This window comes from Mycteria americana, chromosome 1 (genome assembly GCF_035582795.1).
Source record: "Mycteria americana isolate JAX WOST 10 ecotype Jacksonville Zoo and Gardens chromosome 1, USCA_MyAme_1.0, whole genome shotgun sequence".
NCBI lineage: Eukaryota > Metazoa > Chordata > Aves > Ciconiiformes > Ciconiidae > Mycteria > Mycteria americana.
The window spans coordinates 55643313-55666487 of record NC_134365.1 but is presented as its reverse complement, the minus strand read 5'-3'; the positions used below and the strand labels follow the sequence as shown (position 1 = coordinate 55666487).

Here is a 23175-nt window from a genome sequence, read left to right as displayed (position 1 = left end):
CACACTTCAGGGAGAGCATCAAATGTTTCCCAGACTTAGACTACTGGAGAAAGAAAAACACATAGTTTATGCAGGGGAAGTGGAAACATGGTAGGGGGGAGGTAGGGACAGAAAAAGAGACAGACAGGACATAGGAATCTTAATTCTAACAGCATTGTGAAAAAAATTAATTATGACCAGAGTGAGAAAGCAGTAAAATTTACTTTTATTATGTTTGGTACTTCATGACTCCTTTGCTAACAAAGACCTGGCTTATCCCTCTACTGAATGCATATATCTTGCACGCACTTTACTGATGGAGAAGTGAGCCACAGAGAAAGAATGCTAACTGGCTTACTCAAGATTGGACAAAAAGTCTAGAAATAAAACCAACCAACCACAACAACAAGGGAAAAAATCCCACAATTTGCGACTCTCAAGTCTCTCCTACCTTCATTTCATTTATGCTTTGTCTTGATTAAGAATAACACTAAACCACCGTTACTTTCCAAACTGACTCTGTTTGTAAGATCAAGTCTTGCATTAGATTGCATTCTTCTAGAAAACTGATGTTATCTGAAGAAAGAAGAGTGACATCTACCCTTTTTTGCCCACATCTACATTTGTAGCCTATTACCACAACCACTTAAGCCTGTATTTTGAATCTGTCCAGTACTCAAAGGTGCTTTTAACAAATATAACGAAACTAGGAAGACACCTTATTTGATACAGTTAATGCAAAAAGGACACACAGCAAAGACTGCATTTGGCAACGGTCCTGTGCCATTTCTTGATTTGTAAACGTCTTGTAGCTGCATATAACAGAAGTCTAATATGAACAAAACGTTTCCAGAATATTTTACCTTGGGGGGAAGGGGCAGGGGTAAACTCCTATGCCCCTAGCACTTAAGCTTTTTTGGCTTAATTGTAGGCTATCCTACAATTATTGAAGGTTCCTAATTATTCTACATGACAATCAGTAACATTAACAAACTACTTAGGTTTGCTTTTATTATCAACTCTTTCAGAAAGATCAAGCTGACAACCCACCACTGAAAACAAAATAACCCAGTACACTAAATGCATAAATAAAGGAAGAAGAACAGTGTGGTCATTAGCACCTTTCTAAACAAATTTCTCAGTGAGTGAAACCTGTAGTAGCAATAACCTGAAGAACTGATCTCTATTTTTTCCATGATATGTCCAGATAACTAAACTGAGTCTTCTGTCCTTCAAACAAAATTTATGTTTAGCACAGTTGAAATACAACTGAAGTAACCTGTGCAAGTGCCACCAATGCACAGATTTAATTTTCACTATTGGACAGCATCCCCTCTGGACAGGTCAGTACTAACCAGTTCTAAAGAGAAGCAGTACAAAGATGAGCATAGTGACTCCAAAAGACGCAACGTAAGCAATTACACTTCTACTCTCTGGTACTGTCTGGAAAAAAAAAAAGGCAAAATGAAAAAGCTTTATTTCTGCTGATACCATTGCAGGCTACCTTAAAAAAGTGGTTATAAGTAAGAAAAAACAATAAGCAGGCAGAAAAAACCATACATACACACCAAATCAGGAAGCCTTTTCTACATATTTTCACATTAAAAAATAACAAACAAAACTATGAAAATAGGAGAGCATTCCAGTTCTGCATAACTTATTCTTGTCAATATAAGCTTTGGAATTCTCCCAGGAGAGAAAAGAAAGCATGTCCTCTGACTTGTCCAAAGTTATACACGAGTCAACTGATGAGCTGACTGCTACTAAACAGAAGCTACTGTATAAAAGCCCTGCCTCTACCTCAGTAGGAACACTAACTTGACACTCCTTCTACTTCTATCCAACTAGCAATTCTCATAAAGCTGGTAAGAACCAACTTCAAGGTTTCTAGACCTTTACAGTTTGGCTGAAATCAGTTGGTGGGTAAAGAATCATGAAAAGGAAGAACTTTTGTCTCAATATAAGAATTTTTTTACAGCGAGAACAATGATTCACTGGAACAATCTCCCCAGGGATGTGGTACAATCCCCATCATTGGAGGTTGTCAAGATGCAATTGTACAGGTTACTAGATATCTTATCTAGGCTCCCTTCCCCAAGGAAGGTTGGACCAGATGATCTTTTGAGGTCCTTTCCAACCTGAGCTATTCTATGAACTTAGCCCTAAGACTGATTTTATGACCAAAAGATCAGCATTAGCTGCCAGATATTTAAAAAACCCCTATAATAGGACCTTTAAAGGTGGACAGATGACTAGCCATCAGTCTTCTGAAGGAGTGTTACATCTTCAGCAAGAGAGCAGCAATTGTAGAGTTGAGGAAGTACCTTTCAAGCTGAACAATCTTCTACCAATAAGCTAAGCCATCAGAAAAAAAAAGTACTCCTCTTTGAATATGTTATATACATACACACACATTAAAAATATATTTTATATACTTTATTTTTTTATTTATATGGATATATGTGGTTAGAGAAAATGTGATCAACTGCTTACAATAAGAAAAGTCTAAAAGATGGTAATTAGGTTGTGAACTTAAGGATCTAGTTTTATTTGCATAGGGTTTTAAATATGATTCTTCTATATGGAAGATCAGACTGAAATAAGCAGAAGTGAACTTATCTTTAGCCACCTTCTTCCCAGAAAAACAAATCTGGCTTGTTTGGCATCTCTGGTCAGACATGCAAAAAAATGATACAACTGAAGTTTAGACTCTGCTTCTGAAATGTGATTTCTAACTTACATGATGTAAGACACAGACTTCTATCAAACCTGATATATGAATTCCAAGTACCTGACTTCCATTTCTTTGGTCAACCAATATGATTAGAGCTTCATTTTGCATCTTCTTCTTGAATTCATTTTTTGACTGTTTACTGTTCTGACATGGTGAGATAAACCATTCATTCAGTAAAAGCTGCTGATAAAAATATAGAGGAATATACTTGAAGACACTGCAAGGAATACCAAGTTTAACAGGATGTTACAAAATTCTTCAAGTTGCGTGACATACTTTAGATGCAAATAGATAAAGACAGTGATTTTAATATTTAAGGGTGAAGCAGAAGTAATGAAAAGAGAGGGTATGTGTCAGAATTTGTTTTTAGTTAGAAATACCCTACATAACAATGTAGACAAACAGGATGTCAAATAAACACTACTATGAATGTCTTTGTTTCAAGGGCAAGGTACACTGCAAGGCTTAAAGATCCCATTCTAGAAAGGGGGGTTATTTTCAGAAGTCCAGACAAGGGGACACTGAGCAACTGACAAAAGACTTTAAAGTGCCTGTCAAAAACCTAACACTTCTTTGGGTGCCTATTTTTTTTTAATTCGAAGAACTCAAGTGAAAGCACCAGAATAAACTTGAAGTGCAATGCAATGCATTTTTGATTCAGATCCCCACACCTACAAAACTTGTTGATTAAAAAGAGTACTGTTAAAATGTTCACAAATTCAGACTGTGCTTTCATATTTTTCCACCTGCAAAATTTCATTTGAGAAGACTATTCAAAACAGTTCACAAGTTGCGTTAAGTAAGAAGTGAGATTTCAAAGTATGTTTGCATTAGGAAATCTTTAAGTGAAGGAAAGAAGAAATGAAGCTGCTGCCAGTAGGGTTTGCAGAACTTCTCTAAGAACGCACAATACAGTTGAATAAATGTACAGCAGGGAGCACTGCAAGGGTCACAGAGGATATTAGGGCTGACGCAACAAGAAAAAATATTGAAAGCAATTTATCCTCAGATATAATGAAATATTTTTCACCCAGTTCTGCTACTATAGCCTATGCACAATTAATCCAGTATAATCCTGCCTCAAATTCTGAGGACAAGTCAAGGAACAGAAATACTAGAGCTTTTTGCTACTATAATACAAAATATAATACCAAAATATTTGATAGAAAGTGTTGTTTACCACTAGGAAAACATCAATTTGCAAAATCAGTTTTATTGCCAAGTTGTTGTTTCCCATCCCTGACAAAGGTAGTTTGAAGGTTGACCAGAATGAGGAAGAAATCATTATTGAATTTTATGAGGAAAACTAGCTTCTTTAGACATCCTTCTTCAGACACGCTCACTTTACAGCAGCAGTGCTGCTGTAAACACTCACTGTATTCATCTGTGGCCACCAGAGACTACCACAGTTGCTAAGCAACATCTCTTAGTTTCATCTCAATTTTGACATTTGCCATTTGGGAATATTCATTGGAACCTAACGTTCTTTTAATAACCCCATCTCATTCCTCTCCTTTTCCAAAGATCTATAATGCACTGATTGCATAACATCAGATACCAAATGAAAAAATGAGCTTTTCACAACTGTTTTATGAAATGCAATCAAGTAGATTTTTCAGGGACCAGTGAGTGCTTTTTCTTTATATACAGGAATCTGCCTATACAATTCTGTTTTGGTGATCCTCTCCCATAAAGACTTTTTCCCCAAGCCTGCACATTAAGCCATCAAGAATCAGAGGTAGCAAAATACGAAGGGCAGGGGGGGAGGGAAGAGCGAAAAGCCTCTTTTCTTCTATGCTTTTCTAAATATCTATGTGTACCTTCTGCAGATAAAATATCTTAAGAGTATTTGCATGTGGCAAGAAACAGCCATTATAGTGCTACAGAAACCCCACTCAGTTTCAGTGACTATCTTGCCTTTTCTGATTTCTAGTTTCTCCACTTAAGGTAAGCAAGAACAGAAAGTAGAGACTTTCATAGTAACAACAATAATAAAAAGTTCAAACCACAGAGTAGGTAGCATATTAGCTAGATGTATTCTATTCTTGGAATACGTATACTCCATAAATGAGATTGAACCCTCTCAGTCAAAGAATATCACACATGAGCCTACACATGTTCTCCTTCTATCTTACCAAAAAAGGAACAACCTAAACAACCTTCAGTGACTCTGTCGATACACAGACATCAAGCAGCAGATTCCACAGTGGCAGGAAAAGAAAACAGACTGCAAAAGTCCATGCGGTCAATGTATTTCTACAGACAATACTGCTATGAGGCAACTGCTCCTTGAGAAACTGCCCACACAGATTGTCATCTAATAGAGGGGTTTCCTACTGAATGATGCCTTTACAGGACAGCATCCTATGTCCCATGCGGTTACTCTGCACACTTTGAATCCAGTAATACTATTCAAAAGAGGTAATGAGTATTCTAGAACTCTAGCAAAATAAGCACCAGCATCTTAAATAGTTTAGTCAATGTTCATGCATAAAATCCCATTCTCAAACTCTCTCCTGACCTTATTAAGTAGCATTTAAGCATTAAGAAGTATTCCTGATTGTCTTGTAGTAAGGCTTCTGTTACATGAACTATACACCATGACACTTCCCTTTGGGTTGAGTAAGGGTTGAAGAAGAAAGAGGAGAGCATGCAATTCTAATTATTAAGTGTAGGGTCTGGGGAGGAGAACTGTAAATAGCTATATTTTTATGAAACACAAAGCAAGTGGAATAATGCATGCACTTCAGGCAACAACTTTTCAAATCATAGCCTTAAACTGATCAGGAAAAAAGCAAGTGCTTAGTTAACCATTTGAAATAGGAGACGACAAACCCGACTAATGTTACATAGATGTCTCAAGGACACAGAGTAAAAAAATCTTTACCTAAATGTAATCCAGCTATTGCACTCTCATCTTGCAATATGAATCTTAATAAGAAGGAGTCAACTAGAGAGTTTTGTATCACTCTGTCAAAAATGAAAGTCATAGAAGATTTCAAAGCAGTATCAGATTGATGAAGGAAACACTGCAGAGAAAGATGGTTTCCATTTTTGTTTCTTACATTAAGTCAGTTTAGTTCAGGACTTAGAGTAGAACCTTCTGGGGGATACGCTGCCAGACCACATCAACGAGACAGACACTGAGAATGAACTGATAGTTTCTGTACACACAAACCGGTAAGTTTGTGTGTACATAAACTACATGGCCAATTTAAAGTCTATTATGACCTTTCTTTTGTTTCAGGACCTTCTGTATCGAGAGGCATACGTCAACTGTAGTCTTCAAGGAAAGAGATGTTTTAGAGACATTTCTGGATAACTCCCCTGAAAATACCAGTCTGAGAACACTAACTTGCTTCAAAATCCAGACATAACAGCTCTCTGAAAGAACAAGGACTTGGTTCTTCCCTTTTTATGAATATGTAAAGCCCACTGCTGTTATGCTGTCTGTACCTGAACTCTCTCATGGGAAGGCTGAATTGCCTGGCAGACCAAGTAGATAGCCTTATTTCTCAGAACATTCTTAAGCATCTTGAGGGAAAAAGAAACTCCATGATTTTAAAAGATGATATAGCTAGATTGCCCATCTCCAGCTGGAAGTATCCTTCCCAAATGCCTTGATAAGGGTAAAGGATGGATAATATGTTGCATGCATTATTTTTTCACCCATTGACAAGAGAGGGTTTGACAGAATGCTTGCAGCTGACATTCTAACACTGTCTCTGGTCTAGATATAATCCACTCACAAAAATTTTTGCATGGAGGTACTTTTGTGGAGGACTTCTGAAGTCTGGCATATTGCTTCATCCAGCTGCATGAATAAGTCCAACAAATAGTAAGTATATTTTGGCAATATCTCTTTATTAAAAAGCTTCCCTTCAGTTAGCCATTTTTCTTGCAAATTCATATTGACACGGGTCCCCTTGAAGACTGGATTTCTGTGATCAGTAAACCATAAAGATCATTCAAATTATTCAAAGCAAGCTGGTTATTTATACAAGGGTGATGTCACTTTCACCCTTGGTGGATTAACCTCTCAATCACCAGTCTCTATGAACAAGGTGCTCTAGCTGCTAGGTAGCTTGCATTTATCTTTTGTGTTGCGGGATGACCAGAAGTCAACAGCTGTACCTGTAGCAAAACATTAGTACTAGGAATCTGAAGTACTTTCTGTGAATTACAGAATTACTTCTAAACATAAGAAAACAAAATTAAAATCTCTAGTCTGAGGGCATCTCTTCTCCATGACCAAGAAAGAATCCATCTTTGTGTTTTCTCAATTTCTTAAGAGAAGGGTCCTTGAAGAAGAAAGTAGAAAAAAGTTATATGCAAAATGTCTTCTTGACAGTCCTCTTGAACACAGAAGGCTGCAGGTTTTCTCAGGCTAGGTTTCTTAGAGGACACAGATGCAAAATAAAAAGGAAGACTGCAGAGATGTTCCACCTGATAAATTAAGATCTCTGCCTTTTAGAATAAGAAGCTACAGGCCTCAAATGAGATCAACTTAGACTTCCAGAAGTACTTCTTATGTCTTGAGTTAAGAGGCTCTTCACTAATGACCCCAAGGAGGCTTGTAATTATGCAGGATGCGCAAGAAATACTCTAAAAGGCATTCATGGCTTTAAAACTTCACATCTGGGATGATAGGCTTTAATTTTTTTTCCCGTGGAATTCTTTTCAAAGACAGCTATGAGTCCCAGTTTGCAGTCACTCAACACCATCAATTGTGCATGGTAGCTGGCAGTGAACTTGTGTACAGGAGAAGTCGGCTAGCAATGTTTTGTTGATGCTGACTGGTAAGATCATAGATACTAGCCTAGTGAACCACAGAAATATATCTAGAGATACAATCCTCCTACGACCCATGCCTCCTTCTGCTCAGAAAGAGCAGGTCTAAAGCCACCTCCAATGCCAGTGTTGCATTCCTAAGTGGAAAGGATGGAAGTAAACAAAAGCAAACCACATTTATTCCAGTAATGAGGTAATTGTTTTGCTTGCTACTGCAAATCTTTAAAATAAAGAAAACAAGACAACATTACAAATTCATGAAGCACTGATAGTCTACGTAAAACATCAAACTAGCATTCAAAGTAGTATACAATACCAAAAAAAAGGAGCTTCAAGTTTAGCTTAACCAATATATTATTTGGGAATGATTTTGCCAGAACAGTCCATAAAAAGTTTCTGAGCCTGGACCTAAAAAACGATGGCCAGGCTATAGAGACTGCCAGCACTTTCAGTAGTGGTTAATACTTGGCCTGTAAAGGACTTCTTCAAACTGCTGTCTGAAGAGCTCAAAATAGCTCTACAAAAAAAATCCTTAATTTTACTGTTGTGGGAGGGAGAAAAGCAGTTGATGAAGGAACAATCCAGGAGCACCATCATGGCAAACACAGAAGTACATGAAGAATTTACACAGCTATTTTAGACTGCTTGCCTTCCCAAATGCCATAGAAAATTATATGGAGAAAAATGCATCCGCACAGAGTCACTCAGAGTGATCACCTACAATAAACTTCATTTTTCTTGTCTAGAAAGCTTCCCAAATACCACCCAGTTAGATGCCAGAAGCAGACAGTATGAATTATACTCAGGAATGCCTCCACTGACAAAGGGTATAAAAGCCTCAAAGGAAAGCTGTCTTAAATTTTTTACGATTTAAGTTTAGCTGTAATAACTCAACCTCCAGCAAGGTTCTACTCAGAAACCTTTAACATCAAAAGGAATATTCTGAATGTAGCTCCTACATAGGCTGACTTTTGCCTGGTGAACCAGCAAGCCACAATGCTTGTTTGCTTGCTTCCTGTAAAGAAAGGACTGCAGTTTCACCTTATCCCAAAAATCAAAGGCTAAATTTCTCTTTGAATGACTGAAGACATCAATATACATCCTTTCTTCATGTGCTGGCGCATAACACAGCTGAGCTGTTTCCCAATCATTTTGCAGACTAACTCCAGACTCTCCTGATGATTCTGTATGTGTGACCATCTCTCTCCAAGTTTGCATCTGTGATTATAAAACTATCTTATTTATGGACCCAAAAGGTGAATATTCACCAAAAGGTGAATATTAACCAGGTCATATTAATTTGTCACCTGGGACCTTCTTGGGGAAGAACTTCTCTAAATAATAGAACACTGGGGAAAGGGTAGCAGAAGATATTGAATTGGATAACCTCCTGAGAATCCTTCCAATCCATTTCTTTGGAACCTGTTACTAGCTTCTTTAAAATCTTGTACAGCTCCAGTGAAAACTGGCTGCACAAGAAACTGTTGATCCTTGAAAAGACATTTTAAAAAACTATTTGTTTTGAGAGGACAAATGTTCCCTGTAAGTTTTATTTTCTCCCTTGAAATAAGGCAAATTTCTGTGAAGTCTCCTCTGAGTATTCAAGGCTGTATGTGCCAGGATAGTGTTAAAAGACACCCCCCACGCCCATCTATGAGAAAACTGTTAACAGAACACTCTACTCTATAGCTGTGACATTTTGATTCCAAAATAGACTTCAAAAAGAAACCATCCAAGAGGATGACATTAAGATGTTAACCAGCAATACTGCCAACCTCCTGAAATGCTCATAGTACTTCTCCTCAACATGGCAAGACCTTGTAGGTATCATAATGGCAATGAACTGGTGTAAAACTCACTTGACTATAAATACAGAATCCAAGGATTCTTTTCTGGCATTGAGCCTAGATTAACCGTTAATTTTTTCCCCATCTTTTAGCAGATGCTGGATTACTAATCTATGCTAGTATTGGTCCAACAAATGAAGTGGGTTATAACAGTAAATGTGGCTACAATAGTGTAAATCACAGGTAACTCTTGAAAAAAAAAAATAAAACCCCCACTTTTTTATTCTGTTTATGAGGTAGTTTGGCAATAGGTCTTCCTTCTGTATCAGCATATCCATCTCATGGAGGGATAAATAATCTTATTTTCAATTAGTAGTATAATTATAATACCTAGCAGTCTTTCAGTTTTGCCTGGAAGAAACCTTCATCCCAAACATAAAGTTTTTCTAATTCTAAAAAGAATGGTACTGAATAAGGATTCTACCTCAGATTGGATGGGTAGTATGCTTTTCCTCTTTTGTAGAGATTTCCTTATTAAAGTTGTTTTGTTGTTTAATACTGAATAGTTTGATAGGGATGACACACCCTCTCCTGCCAAATATCTTTCTGGAACTACATCAGAAATGGAGGTAGCTACGCTTTCTGATGGACAGTATTAGGATATTCTCTCCAAAATGCTAATAGAGAGAAACAGATTCTGCTTAGCATGTTTTAGCAAAATCCTCACGTGACAGTGACAGAAAACTGCTTCCTTCGCTGTTTTTCTCATTGAGTTTGTCAATCAGACTTTGATGGATTTTCTCACTCTCCATCTCAGAGTAGTTAAAGAAGGGGACAATCCTTTTTGTATCCTTTTTGCTGGAGCTGCATATTTTTTGCTTCACAGCAATATCCAAATTTAGTCCTTCCCAATTCTTTTTATCATGTAGAGCAGAATTTGAGATAGGAGTCCTCTGACAGCAGGACTCTGGGTTTATTCTTTCAAGCAGTCTTTATAACTTGAAGGCTTACACATTTGAAATACCGACTCCTAGACACCTCTGCTTTGTTCAGTGGAGATTGTTTGTCACAGTCAGAGTGTGTTCAGCCGACGACCAGAGTACCAGATTCCAAACCATAAGATCCAAAATCAGCTATCAGAGTTCTTTCTCAACTGAGATGCAACTGGGCTGACATTGCTGGCATGACACAGCTCTGGTTCACTTTGAAACTGTGCAAAGACGATGAAGGTTGATAAGAAGAGTGAGCAATGAGCTTTAGAACCTCTTACTCTGTCTTGGAATCCTGTTGGCCAACGCTTTACCACCACAATAGTTTCAGAAGAGCTGAGTAACTGTTTCAGTCAGTTCAAGTTCTTCCGTCTTTCCACTCCTGCCCAGGCAAGGAAGAGTCACTTCTCTTTTAAGCGGAAGAGGTTTTACAACAGAGGGTCTGCCAGCACTTCTTGCAAGGTCTTCCTTAAAAAGGCTGAAAAAATCCTGATCATCTACATACTCAAATTTAAGAAAAGACAAAATCTAGTTTGCTTCTCCGTTTGTGGCTTTCTTCATGTTCTGCACTGTATTTGAGTAAACTGAGGAAATGAAAAGGAAAACAGACCTAAGGCAGGAAGCATTTCAACAGAAGTTAGACTTGAAAATAGGTGTTTATTCAGTCAGATCAAATGTGTGAGAAAGAACGACCTCACATTACACCACAACTTCCACGCATTTATAGATCTTTCTCATTGTTTTTCTACATGTACATAGCTTTCTGTAAAGCCAACATAATAAGAATAGTTTCCAAATTCAGTAAGACAGATTAGACTCCAACCCCCTTCAAACCAAAAGCAACACTTTAACACACTAAAATTATTTAATGCCCTTGGAAACAAAAAATTCTTCATTTTTCTCTGTCCTTATAAAATATGGTCCGTCCCTGAAACTATCAAAAATGCTGCTCTACAATTACCACACATATTTACAGGATTGTTGACACTGAAGTAAAGGATCAACGTGCATTTTGCAGTGACAAATCCTACACTCATATTCCTCAGCCCCTCATTTCCACCCTATGCTATTTCTACTATGCTGGCAGAACAGTTTGTAAAACACACCATAGTGAGCCATTGAACCAGCCTCCCCCACCAGTAGCCTTTCAGATCAGTTTTCTGATCCAGCTCCTTGCTGTGCTAATGTAATGAACAGGATGGCAAAGGCTAGGAACAAATAGCTAGAACCAGGAAGTTACAAGGGCTGCTCAAGCCATGTTCATGCAAAATGTTGAAATCACAGCTTAGATTATTTCCAGCTCATTTTCAAACTACTCAAGCCACAACTACCAGTGGCTTATGTACTTTACCATGAGATGATGGGAGGACGTGTGTGTGTGTGTGTGTCTACCTATATGGGAAGTTCCTTAAGCCACATAGTCTAGATGCATTTTCCATCATGCATACCTACATACTCAAAACTCTGAATGCAGTTTCTTCCTCCCTGGACACACCACTGTGCACCCCACTTTCCCCATGCTCAACAGCAAATTAAAAAAAAAACCAACATGCTTTTGGCTCATCAGGGCAATTTTAGTGCCACACGTCTGAGCTGTTCAACATTACGAGGCATTTAATGATAAAGCAAAACTAGCAAAAGATTTGTCTTCAAGTGTCACTGTAAACCAGAAAAATTCAGAAAGCTGTCAAGCAAGTAAAAAACTGTGCAGCTGCACAACAGTTGAATACACCAGCTGTCCCAAACTAAGCCATCCCAGCTCTATCAGTGACCTCTGTCTTCCTTTAAGACTGTTGGGAAGTCAAAAAATGAAGCCAGAGATGGTGAAAATCTGCATCTCAAGGAATTTCAACTACTGATAAAAAACTTTTCTAAACTGTTGCAAATTTCTGTACAAAGAAGTCCACAACCACCTCAACACACCAGTGGACCACTTTCAGGACATAATGTGGGCAGGTTCTGAAAAGAATCATCTGTTCTACCCATCACAGGTTAAATATCAAACGTCTTAAGAAAATACTAATTCCAAAGGGCTGCCCTGAAAAAGCATTTAATGACAGACGTACTCCAGAGAATGGATTCAGGTTTTGCTGAACAGAGAAGCTTTCACCATCCTTAACTGATTCACCTCTGCAAGTTTTGGCACAATCCAATATTCAACTAAGTTCCTGGATAGATGCAATGTTTGTGGTTTTTTAGTAATGAAAACCAGCAGTTGAGAAAACTTCTGTAAAGTTTTGGTTCAGCACAGATAAAAATTAAGACTCTTCTCATATCAAATGTATTTACAGATGCCTCAGCACTTGAAACTAATGCTTAAAAGAGAGAGAGAGAGAGAAACCTTCCAAATAAGATTAAGTACTGTGACCAAGAGGAAAACCTAGACTAATTCCTTAGAGATCTTGCTCAGTGAAAAAACAATACGAACTACATAAATGCCTGCCATAACTCCCCCTCCCCCTCTCCTCAAACTAAGAGACACACACACAAAAAAGACTTCATCTGAAGATTTGGACTCAAGCTGCTAAGCTATTAGGACAGAGACTATGTTTACATCTCACTAAGCCATCGCAACTAGAGCAGAGGAAATAGATTGGTTAAACACACAAAAGCAATTCAACACCATGCAGAGAAGAACTGATCTTCCCTAGGCAGACAAATAACACAACAGTTGCGTATTTTTTTAAACAATGTGGGTAACTCAACTTGATTTGGCTTATCAAGTAATTTGAGAAAAACAGAGAAATTATGAGGGATGAGATCTATCACAGCAGCACACCAAAAATTTCATCCTGGAATGTCCCCTGTTATTTTTCTGTCCATTCTACTGCCAAAAGCTTCCCAATATCTAAGCTAAGAGGACAAGGTAGAAGTACCAGCAAGCTGATCTACCTTTGAAAAAGAAGCATGGTGCTTGTGCCACTCCTGTGATAAAGCAATGAACCCAAACCACCTATCAGCCATAAAAAAAAAAAATCTGCTCTCTTGCATTGTTTGGGGATAGCAGGAGCAGGCCTTGCCTCTGCCGTTGTCCAGAAAATGTGTACACCTGCACAGTAACAACGAAGAACTCCATATATGTATCAGAATTACCTTGAGGTAAGGAAATCTGTTTGAAGGCTTAAAATAGATAGGCGTATGTCTTGGTAACACATGGTTGCCTCCCCGATTCTGGGTGAGGAAGGTGCCACTGACAGTTATAAACAGGACAAGACAGGCTGAAGCAGATTCTCTCTCCTGTGGGACAGAAAGGCAGTTTGTGTCTGAAGCAGTATTTCATAATCCTCTCCACACCATTTGCTTGGGAGTGACACATGTCCTTAGTCTGACCATCCTAGAAGATATCCTTGAATGTAACCCTGAAGAACATCTGAAACATGTCTTAAGATGGGTATCAAGAGACTATATGGGTGTGATGCATTTCTCTGCCTCGAAGTCATATGGGTAGTGGAATAGCCAAGAGTGCTGCATAGAAGCACCTAAGGAAGTAATAGTATCTCATGCCAAGGACCAAATCCTAAAAAATAACAGAACATTTGGCACCAAAGGGTATTCTGGAAAAATAACTATTTCGTTCATCAGGCTTCCTTTGGTTCTAAAAGTCTCAATTCCCAGAAAGATAATCAATAACCAGCCTAGGCATAGAGGCAGTCTTGCCAAAAATTAAGTCAAAATGCCCAGACTTTTGCATGATCATCTTGTTCTGGAAACTGCTGTCTGCTTTTGAAGGTGTGGTTTTTTCAGCTTCTCTGTTCAAGATTTCTTCAAATCTGAGGTTCAATAGGAAGGGCTTTAATTTCTCACAAAGATCCATAATACTGCAAAGTTCATAATATTTCAGTTATCCAGGCAGTGAAGGTGAGATGAAGCAGACAGCATACATATGGAATTCAGCTCTGAGTAGAGTCAGATACATTCTCAGTATCTGTCAGTCTGAGGGGATGTGTGAAGATTTATGCTAGATCCAGGTGCAGTGAAGGCCAAAGGCCTGGAGATTCCAAAGTCTCTGTATGCCAAGAGCAGAACTTCACTAGCAAAGATGCACCAGTCTGTAAAAGCAGAAAAGCACTGAAAGCAAAAAAAGTAGAGAACAAAACAGAAGTCTTTGGGACCAGAATGTAGTAGCAACAAATTCTCTACACCTCGCTGGACAACCGGAGTTTCAGGGCAAGCTCTGCCTGCTTGCTGGCAGGACAACACTCATGTATCCCTACGGATACATATGGCTTTGGCCAACAAAGTCACAATGACTGTTCGTCACAATCACAGAAAATTGCATGGGGGTGGGGACAACCCCAAAATAAAACTTGGGATTACTCTAATACTTGTTTTCTACCCACAGTGCATGCGTGTTTGTGTGTGTGCATGCATACACACAACGACAAATCATGAAGGACGATGTCTCATTACCTTTAGCACAAGATACTATGATCTGGAGGATAAAGCACCAGATTGGTGCTGAAGATGATCTTGTTTCCATCTCAGTTCCACTGCTGATCAACAATTTAGCCTTGTCAAATCAGCATTATCTCCTGCCTCAGTTTTTCTTGACTGTAAAGTGAGATACAGAAATGAGTCTTTTTCTGTAAACTCTTACTGCCAAGTGCCAGGTATTGTGACTAAGTGATCTAGAAGAGTCTTGCCTGTTGCGTTTCCTTAGGAAAAAAAGCTTCAGCTAGTCAGCAGGCACAAGTGAAAGACTCAGTAACACATGTAAGCAAATACAAAAGCAAATAAATTTCTTTTGAAAAGACAACTTTTATCTAGTTATATGCTTTTTAGGAAGACAATACATTTCAAGTTCACAATGGATATGGAATGTATTTAATAGTCTTCAAATCTACACCTCACCATAAAACCATTTCTTTTCAAGTAAAATAAAGAATGAGAGAAAGATTTCTAATACATCTGAAAATACACATTATGCAATTTTGGAACAAAACCACCCAAAACGCTTTTCTTGTAAGATTACATGGTATTATTTGAGGGAAAAGGTAAGGTCAGATGACTGTCAAATTATGAATTCCTGTGATCTGGCATGATTTTCTGTGAAGCTTAACATTGATTCTGAATATCCTGGGTTTAATTCTTGATCTTAGGGCCATTATAACACTGTGCAGGACATATTTTACCAAGTAAGTGACTTCCCTATTATTTAAGAATGTTATATCAGATACTGAATGCATTTTGAAGAGTGGAAGTTGTCATTAATAAATTCATTGCTTCTAAGAAAATTCCACAAGTTACAAGTTCATTCCAAATGCCACTGTTTGTGTAGTCTTTTTTCACAAGGATATTGAAATAAACATGACCAAAACCCCCAAATAACCAAAGCAAAAAGATCTATTTCAGTGCTTCAGCATTTTTGCTGAGGATTAAAATGCTTCTCCTATGAAAATGGTTTCTAGAAAATATGAGTCACCAAAAATTTTAGACAGTGCTTCTAGAATCCATTTCCTATATCAAATCATTCAAATTTATAAGAGCACAAAACAGAGAAAGTGGTATATCTTGATGGGGAAAAACAGAACTACTTGTGTTCTGTTATCCAAACACGTGCATCTTAGTTTAAGCGAAGTACAATCCCATGTTTTACTTGAAGAGTTCTGAAGCGCTAAGACCTTTCAACTTCAAGGAGAACAGAATGCAGAGATAGACGTTATAGTAAGCTGTGGTAAATGTAAAAGTTCAAGGAACTTTGGAACACACAGAATGAGACTCAGTACCCTAAGCACAGGCAACTAGTGCCGGTTTTGATGCTCTAGAATCTGCATGAAGGTAGCAGATGTAACACAAGACTTAGAGGAGACCAGTGCCCTTCTGGAATCACAGTTGAATGCAGAAGTCACATCCTAGAGCATCTAAAATGGCTCTACACGACTGTGTCTGTGAAATGAATCCTTGAAAACTAACTGACACTAAATTCCAGAAGTGTAGGAAACTCAACAGCAAATGCCTCCTTTCTTTCTCCAAGCTATCAACAAATGGTTTGGTTGCTGCAGAGAAAGTCTCTTGGGGACTACCTAAGCCACGTAATAAAACTAGTATTTTGTGGTATACTTTTAAGAGACCCAAACCCCTAAAATGTCATTTTCTTCTTAAGTTTAACACATCAAAAGCAAAGTCCAATTCAAAATTATCCTTGTACTTCACCAAAGGGCACAGATTACATGGGCTGTACTAGCTCAGTAACAGTTACGTATTAATGAAAATTTCGTACTGTACATAAAGGAGGGCTTATTTAACCTCTAAACAGGACTGGGGTGAAGGGCTCTTCAGTGAATCAGTATCATTTCCAGATTTTGACTCAAATAACAAGCCTGGCCCAGTTTTGCAGGGAAACAACTAATAACGAACATGGATTCTCACATGGAAAGTTCATATTATGTGAATGAGAAACACCACCACTACAGTTTTGTTCCATCTAGTTTCTACAGTGATAGCTCAGAAGAGCTTAGAAAAAGATTCCACACTAAAATCTTGACGGTGTCAAGGTCCCCTACCTTTCCGAAACAGAATTAAAGGAATTTCATGATGTTCCTAATAAAAATTAAAAAAATAAAATCACTTCACCTATTGACTGCCCTTGAGAAACCACTCATCTGGAATACTGTACTTCCAACTACGTATTTCCACTTACGTACACTTTTAACCTGGTGATTGATCTCCCAAACAAATAAGTGATTTGATACACAGTAATGAGGTATTCACAAAATAAAACACCTGGTTGACAAGTAGCAGAAAACAAGCTGCTTCTTTTCAACTTTTGTAAAATACATGACATTGTCATGCTTTGACAGAGCATGACAATCTACTTGTGAATCTTAAATAGGAAGACTGAAATCCAGCTATAAGTTACCCTCACCTTGAAAATGCTTTGTATCAAAGCCACGTCTATTCCTTGGAACTTAAACTGTACTGCAAATCAAGAAGCAATTATTTGAGCAAGCTATAAAGCTTAGACAGTATCTGCTTAGTTCGGTGTCCACAGAAACCTTCTCGCTCCCACAACTAGTACCCAGATGCAAAAATTTAGTGAAATATCTTGACATTATATCCAGACCACAATGCATACAAGTGTTTGACTAGTCATATGGCACAGCATATGCAAAAGAGGTCTGGGAAGTAGATGCTGCCATTTTATGCATTTGGCCTTTCATGTTAGAGATACCCTACAATTTTAGAATTACATCTGATCGTTGTGTTTTTGGGTGGACCTATTCCGCTTATACTAAAGTTTCAAAGCACTAGGCTCCACATCTTAACATACTAGTGTTGTGGGTTCAGGTTCATAGTATTGACTCAGGTTCACAGTGCTCACTGACTTCAGTACCTGTGCAGACACTTTGTCTGGACCAGCCTCCTTGATGATCATGACGGCAGCATTGGACACCCACATAATTTCTTCTCAAAACTCAAACAATTATAAGCTGACTTTATTATTCAGAACCGATTGAAGCTAGAAGTTTGAGCACAGGTACTAACATGTATTTTTTTTAAATAGTCAATGAATCCTGAGAATTTCCATCTTGTTTTCAAAGCGCACAATTCTTAAAGAGAAGGCTGCTGCTAACAGTATGATGGCCTTCCCAAATGATGCAGAAGCTACAGTAGTGCATTGGGTCTGGCTGAGATGGAGTTAATTTTCCCCATAGCAGCCCTCATAGTGCTGTGCTTTGTATTGGAAGCTAGAAAGGTGTTGATAACAGACCAGTGTTTTGGCTACTGCTGAGCAGTGCTCGCACAGCATCAAGGCTGTCTCGCCAACATTTCCACCCCCTCACCAGTAGGCTGGGGGTGGGCAAGATCTTGGGAGGGGACATAGGCAGGACAGCTGACCCCAACTGACCAAAGGGATATTCCATACCATGTGATGTCCTCTCAGCAATAAAAGCTAAGAGAAAGGAGAAGGAAGGGGGGGCATTCATTATTTACAATGTTTTGCCTGCCGGAGCAACTGCTATGCATCCTGAAGCCCTGCTTCCCGGGAAGTGGCTGGACATCGCCTGCTGATGAAAAGCAGACTAGAAATCTTCTGTTTTCCTTTGCTTCCCTGCACAGCCTTTGCTTTTGATTTAATAAACTGCCTTTACCTGGACCCACGAGTTTTGGGTTTGGTGTTTTTTTATTTTTCCATCTTATTTTCTCCCCCACGCACACTATTGTGCTGAGAAGGGGAGTGATAGAGCAGCTTGGTGGTACCTGGCGTCCAGCCAAGGTCAACCCACCACAAGCAGTACCACAGCAATCCTTCAATGTGTAAAGAAAAAGATCCTATCAACAGTTTTCAAACTACTGCATATGCTGCATTTGAACAGAATAGTTAACTACCACAGCTGTTTTGGAAAAAAAGTTTCTTTTCCATTTTACCATAACTAGAGTACTGATCACCAAAGTGCTGCCATCTTCCTCTAGGGAAAGTCAGCAGCAAACAGGGACTGATAAGTCAGGGATACATGCTGCTTTCGTTAACAGACTTGAGATTTAAAAAAAAAAAAAACCACACCAAAAAAACCCCCCACAACACACCAAAAAAAAACCCCACCACAAAAAACCACCACCACCACACAACTGTGCTTAGAAATTAAAAACTGGTCAGATTTTGCATACAAGCAAACAGCACTGTAGCTACTAAGGGATAAATAGTGTTAGCTTTTCCCAGCTCAAGTATCAGCCAGTCTTTTATCAGGTTTGCATTCATTAAAGTGCTTTCATTATTCTGTAGGCTGTTGTTCCAATATCCTTGTTAAATGAATGCTAGTTCTTTGTTAGAAACAATTACTTCTATTTAGAAGACGGAAGCAAAGCCTTCCCCCTAGAGGAAGCTCACCTCCCATACTAAGTTAGAAATAATCATGGCATGTCCAAATAACTGATAGCCTCCATCATCTACTTCAAGTAGCACTAAAGTTAAGTTTTAACACTTTAACTTTGATAGTTCCTATGATAGCTGGATTTTCTGTGCCAAGTGAACAGTCTTGAATTTGGTTTTGCAATGCCTCTCCTCCATTATTGAGTTGACTGATAATTTCCTACCCTGGAGAATGCAAGTTACTTACAAAATTTACCTTATACTGTCAGCAATGCTTCCTGGAACACACGTGCAGCTCTTGTGCTGGTGTGCATGATACCCGATTTATCCCAGCCAATAAAAGAAAGCAGATGCATTCTACAGCTTTCTCACTTTGAGAACTAGCTCATGAGACATTAGTTTCATTCTCTCTGCTGCTGTCAAACATATAATAGATGCCATTAGGACAGTCAGCACAAAATCCTGTGCTACAGCACATTCAGAATTCTCTTTCCATCACATCTTGTGATAGCAAATCCAGGTGTGACAGAGCCTCATAATTTCCCCTTTCTGGCCCCATAATGAAACCAACTGCATGCACTGGAAGTTGCTGATGCTCTACCTCAATCAAAGCTGGAAAACTTCATGAGTACAACTATTTTCAGTAAAGGCAATATATTCATTGGTTGCAGCACAGATTAGCTGATCTTTCCTAAGCAGAGTTCAGATCTATTCAGAATAGCTAACAAGGCTTTACCCTTCCCTCTATGAGGTTGCTGATGGAGAACGAGGGACCTCTTCCCCTCCCACCCCAACACATGAAGTGCAGGCCTGTACCACAACTGATAGCTATACTTGTGACTGATCATAATGTCATTTAAGTTCTAAAACAAGGCAGTATAAAAGTCGCACCATTCACAGCTTTAAATATTGTTCTCTTTGATTAAAAAACAAAACACCCAAACAAGGCATATTTAAGTGTAAAAGGAAAACATCTGATAAGGTGAAATTTTAGGGCAGGTCTGACCACAAATTAAGAAAAAAAACCCACAACAAAAGAGAAATAAAATTGTAAATAAAAAGAAGATAAGGTCACTGACTACACGCCACTAGGATGACTGAATATTATTAGGTATTTTACTTTTCTTGACCATAAGGGTTTTCATTCAACAGTTACAAATTTTGCTGCATGGAGATTAAGTCTTGCTCACTGTCCATTCAGAAGGGAGGGGGAGGGGGGAAACAACAAAAGTATCCAGAATCACTGCAATATGTCTGGTAAAATAACAGTCTGGAAAAATACCAAACTGCTAGAATTAAGGAAGACATTGCAAAGCATGACAACAAAAGGAACCATTTCTAGTCTCATCAGACCATTAAATGCCCTTAGCCATCCATTTGCTGAAACCAGAAAGGCACTTGGCTAATGCAAAGCTGGCTAACTTTCTTGACCTCATCATCTAAATATCTTATCTGGCTAAGAGCCACAAGATGAGAAGGTCCAGAAATTATTCTTGGGCAGAAGATCTAGACAACTTTCATGGGGTCTCACCACATCAGTATGAGGCTGGGCATTGTTTGGCTAAATATGTAACTAGCTCTGAGTCAAACTAGTGATAAAGGTTGTAACAGTCCCTACTAGGTAACTGTATTCAATAACCAGAAAATTAGACTACATGGAACACTTCATGCCAGCACTATCCCATGTAACCCAGCTGCAGAGTTGCCATAGTGGGCAAGTCATACATCAGCTGTTCCAAATCCATGTGCCATCTAAGTGCTATAGGTTGGCCATTCTTCTAAGCCTGTCTTCAAATTAAGATTAAATGTCTTTCTGGAAAGAGACAAAACACAAAGAAAGAAAATTCACTGCTTCCTTTACTCACTCACATTATAATTACAAAAAAAAAAAAAAAAAAAAAAAAAAGAGGGTACCATATTCACCACCATTCTGCCTCCAGGTTCCCATTACTTCCCCCCCCGCCCCAGACTGGAGAACCTATTTTAATAGTATTTTTGCTTTATGAATAAACATATTCAATGGAATTACTGCTTTATACTAATTCTTTCTTTGAGAACTCAAGACTGGGCTGCATAAGCGAAAACATACTCTGCAGATCAAAGGAAATTATTATTCCACTCTGCTTGGCACCTGTGATGCTACGTCTGAAGTATGGTACATCCACTTTTGGGACCCTGAATGTGAGATATTGATAAGCAGGTCCAGTACAGGACCACCAAGATGGTTGAGGGCTGGAGAACATGACAGATGAGATGAGACCAGTGAGCTGAATTTGTGTAGCACGAAGAACAGATAGCTAAGTGAGGAGAACTAATTGCTCTGCTCAGCAACCCAATCGGTGCTCATAGAGAAGACAGTCTGTTTTCACAGAGGCACAGCACACTGACAAGAGGAAATATAGCTTGCAGCAAGAGAAATTCCAGATAGATACATAGAACGGTTCTCCACCATAAGGGTGGTCAAACACTGAAACAGCTTGTCCAGAGTGGTTGTGTAATCTCCACCCTTGCTGACTTTCAAACCTCACCTTGACAAACTCTGGAGCAACCTGGTCTAATTTTGAAGTTACCCTCCTTTGAAGATGACATCAGACTAGATGACCTCCAGAGGTTCCTTCCAACCTAAATTATCGGTTTAACTTTTAAATTATTTTACAATTTTGTGTTCTTGAGCCAGAGTGGTTTTTGTGTCTTTTCCCAGGACCCTTCCTAATTTTTCAACATTGTAAAAACACCCTATGGACAACAGGACTGTAACCTGTATTGATGCAGAATTCACATCATCAGTGTAACCAAGGCAGATTAATAGAGTAAAGCCTATGACTTCCTTACTCTTTCTCCGTATTCAACAGAATTTCAGCCCCTCTACATTAACTTCTTATTTGGGACTTTAGCTCACTTTTTTTTGTCTCTATGATCCCTACTTAATTCCAGGGTAGGGTTTCCTGTTAAGCAGGTATGTTCTATAACGGATGGTTTCTAAACGTACAACTTCAAATTTTGCTGTGCAATAGCAGACAGACTGTGAGTGGGTCCCACAAAGCAAATGATCCAAGATGACTCTGTAAGAGTCGATCTTTCTATCCTCTACAAGTTAACAAAAGTAACTGCTTTACAATACCAACCGTAAAGAAACTTTACTTGGAGCATGCTTCCTACCCCTCTCCTCTTCAAAAGCTTTAAAAAGCTTTTAAATTAATTTAATGTTTTATTGATACGGGGTTTGGGGTGGGGTGGGGAGTTGTTTGTTATTTAAGAAAAAGACTGTATCAAGGCGTAATTGCATTACACATATTGGGTATTGGAACCTTTTTCTAAAACAAATTACATTAGGATTTTTTTTAACGAAGTTTTATTTCCATTAAGCCACCTCAGCATAAATTCTAAGAATATTCTTTCTCATTTACTGACTCTCTTAGTTGTCCCTCCATTATTTTTCCCCAGGATTGATGTGAGGCTAAATAGTTATTTTATGTCATCCTGCTCGACCTTTTTAAATAAGAAGTCTTCAAGGTCTTCTGGAATTTCCGTTGTATTTTAAGTTATTGGGAGGGACACCTCAAAAGAAATATTCTCAGCCAATTCTTTTAGAATTCCTGGGTGCAGATTACAAAGACCTGCTTATAGTCTTCGTTAAGAAATGTGTATCATAGACTCTTTAGTATCTCCCTTGTAACCTCTAGATTTCAAGTACTTAAGTTACCTGCGAGATATTATAAAGTAATCTCACTTCTATCTAAGAAAACCCCAAAAATATTCACTGTAATCTTCTGCCTTTTCTCTTTCACTATGAATCATGTTATCATTGTCACCTACATTACTGTTAGAATTATTTCTAAATTTTTAACAATCTCATCTTTGTTATCCTTTGCTGTACTAGTCAAGGTTTTCTCTCAGGAACACTTTGTTTCTTTTAATCAGTTTTCTACATTTTTCACACCCCCCTCAGTACCATTCCTCCTCTACCATCCTCGCACTTAAACTTTACAGAAAAGGAGAAAGGGGCTCTGAATTGCTTCCTTCACATTGCAATGAAAGCAGTACTGATTTTAACAGATTTTGCCCTTTATGGGCAACCTTTAT

General features: G+C 38.5%; 1 protein-coding gene across 4 annotated transcripts in view; it reads right to left on the bottom strand.

Annotated features, from left to right (window-relative positions):
• Positions 1–23175, bottom strand: part of ATF7IP (activating transcription factor 7 interacting protein) — a 112391-nt gene that overhangs the window by 70015 nt on the left and 19201 nt on the right. The window lies entirely within an intron of this gene.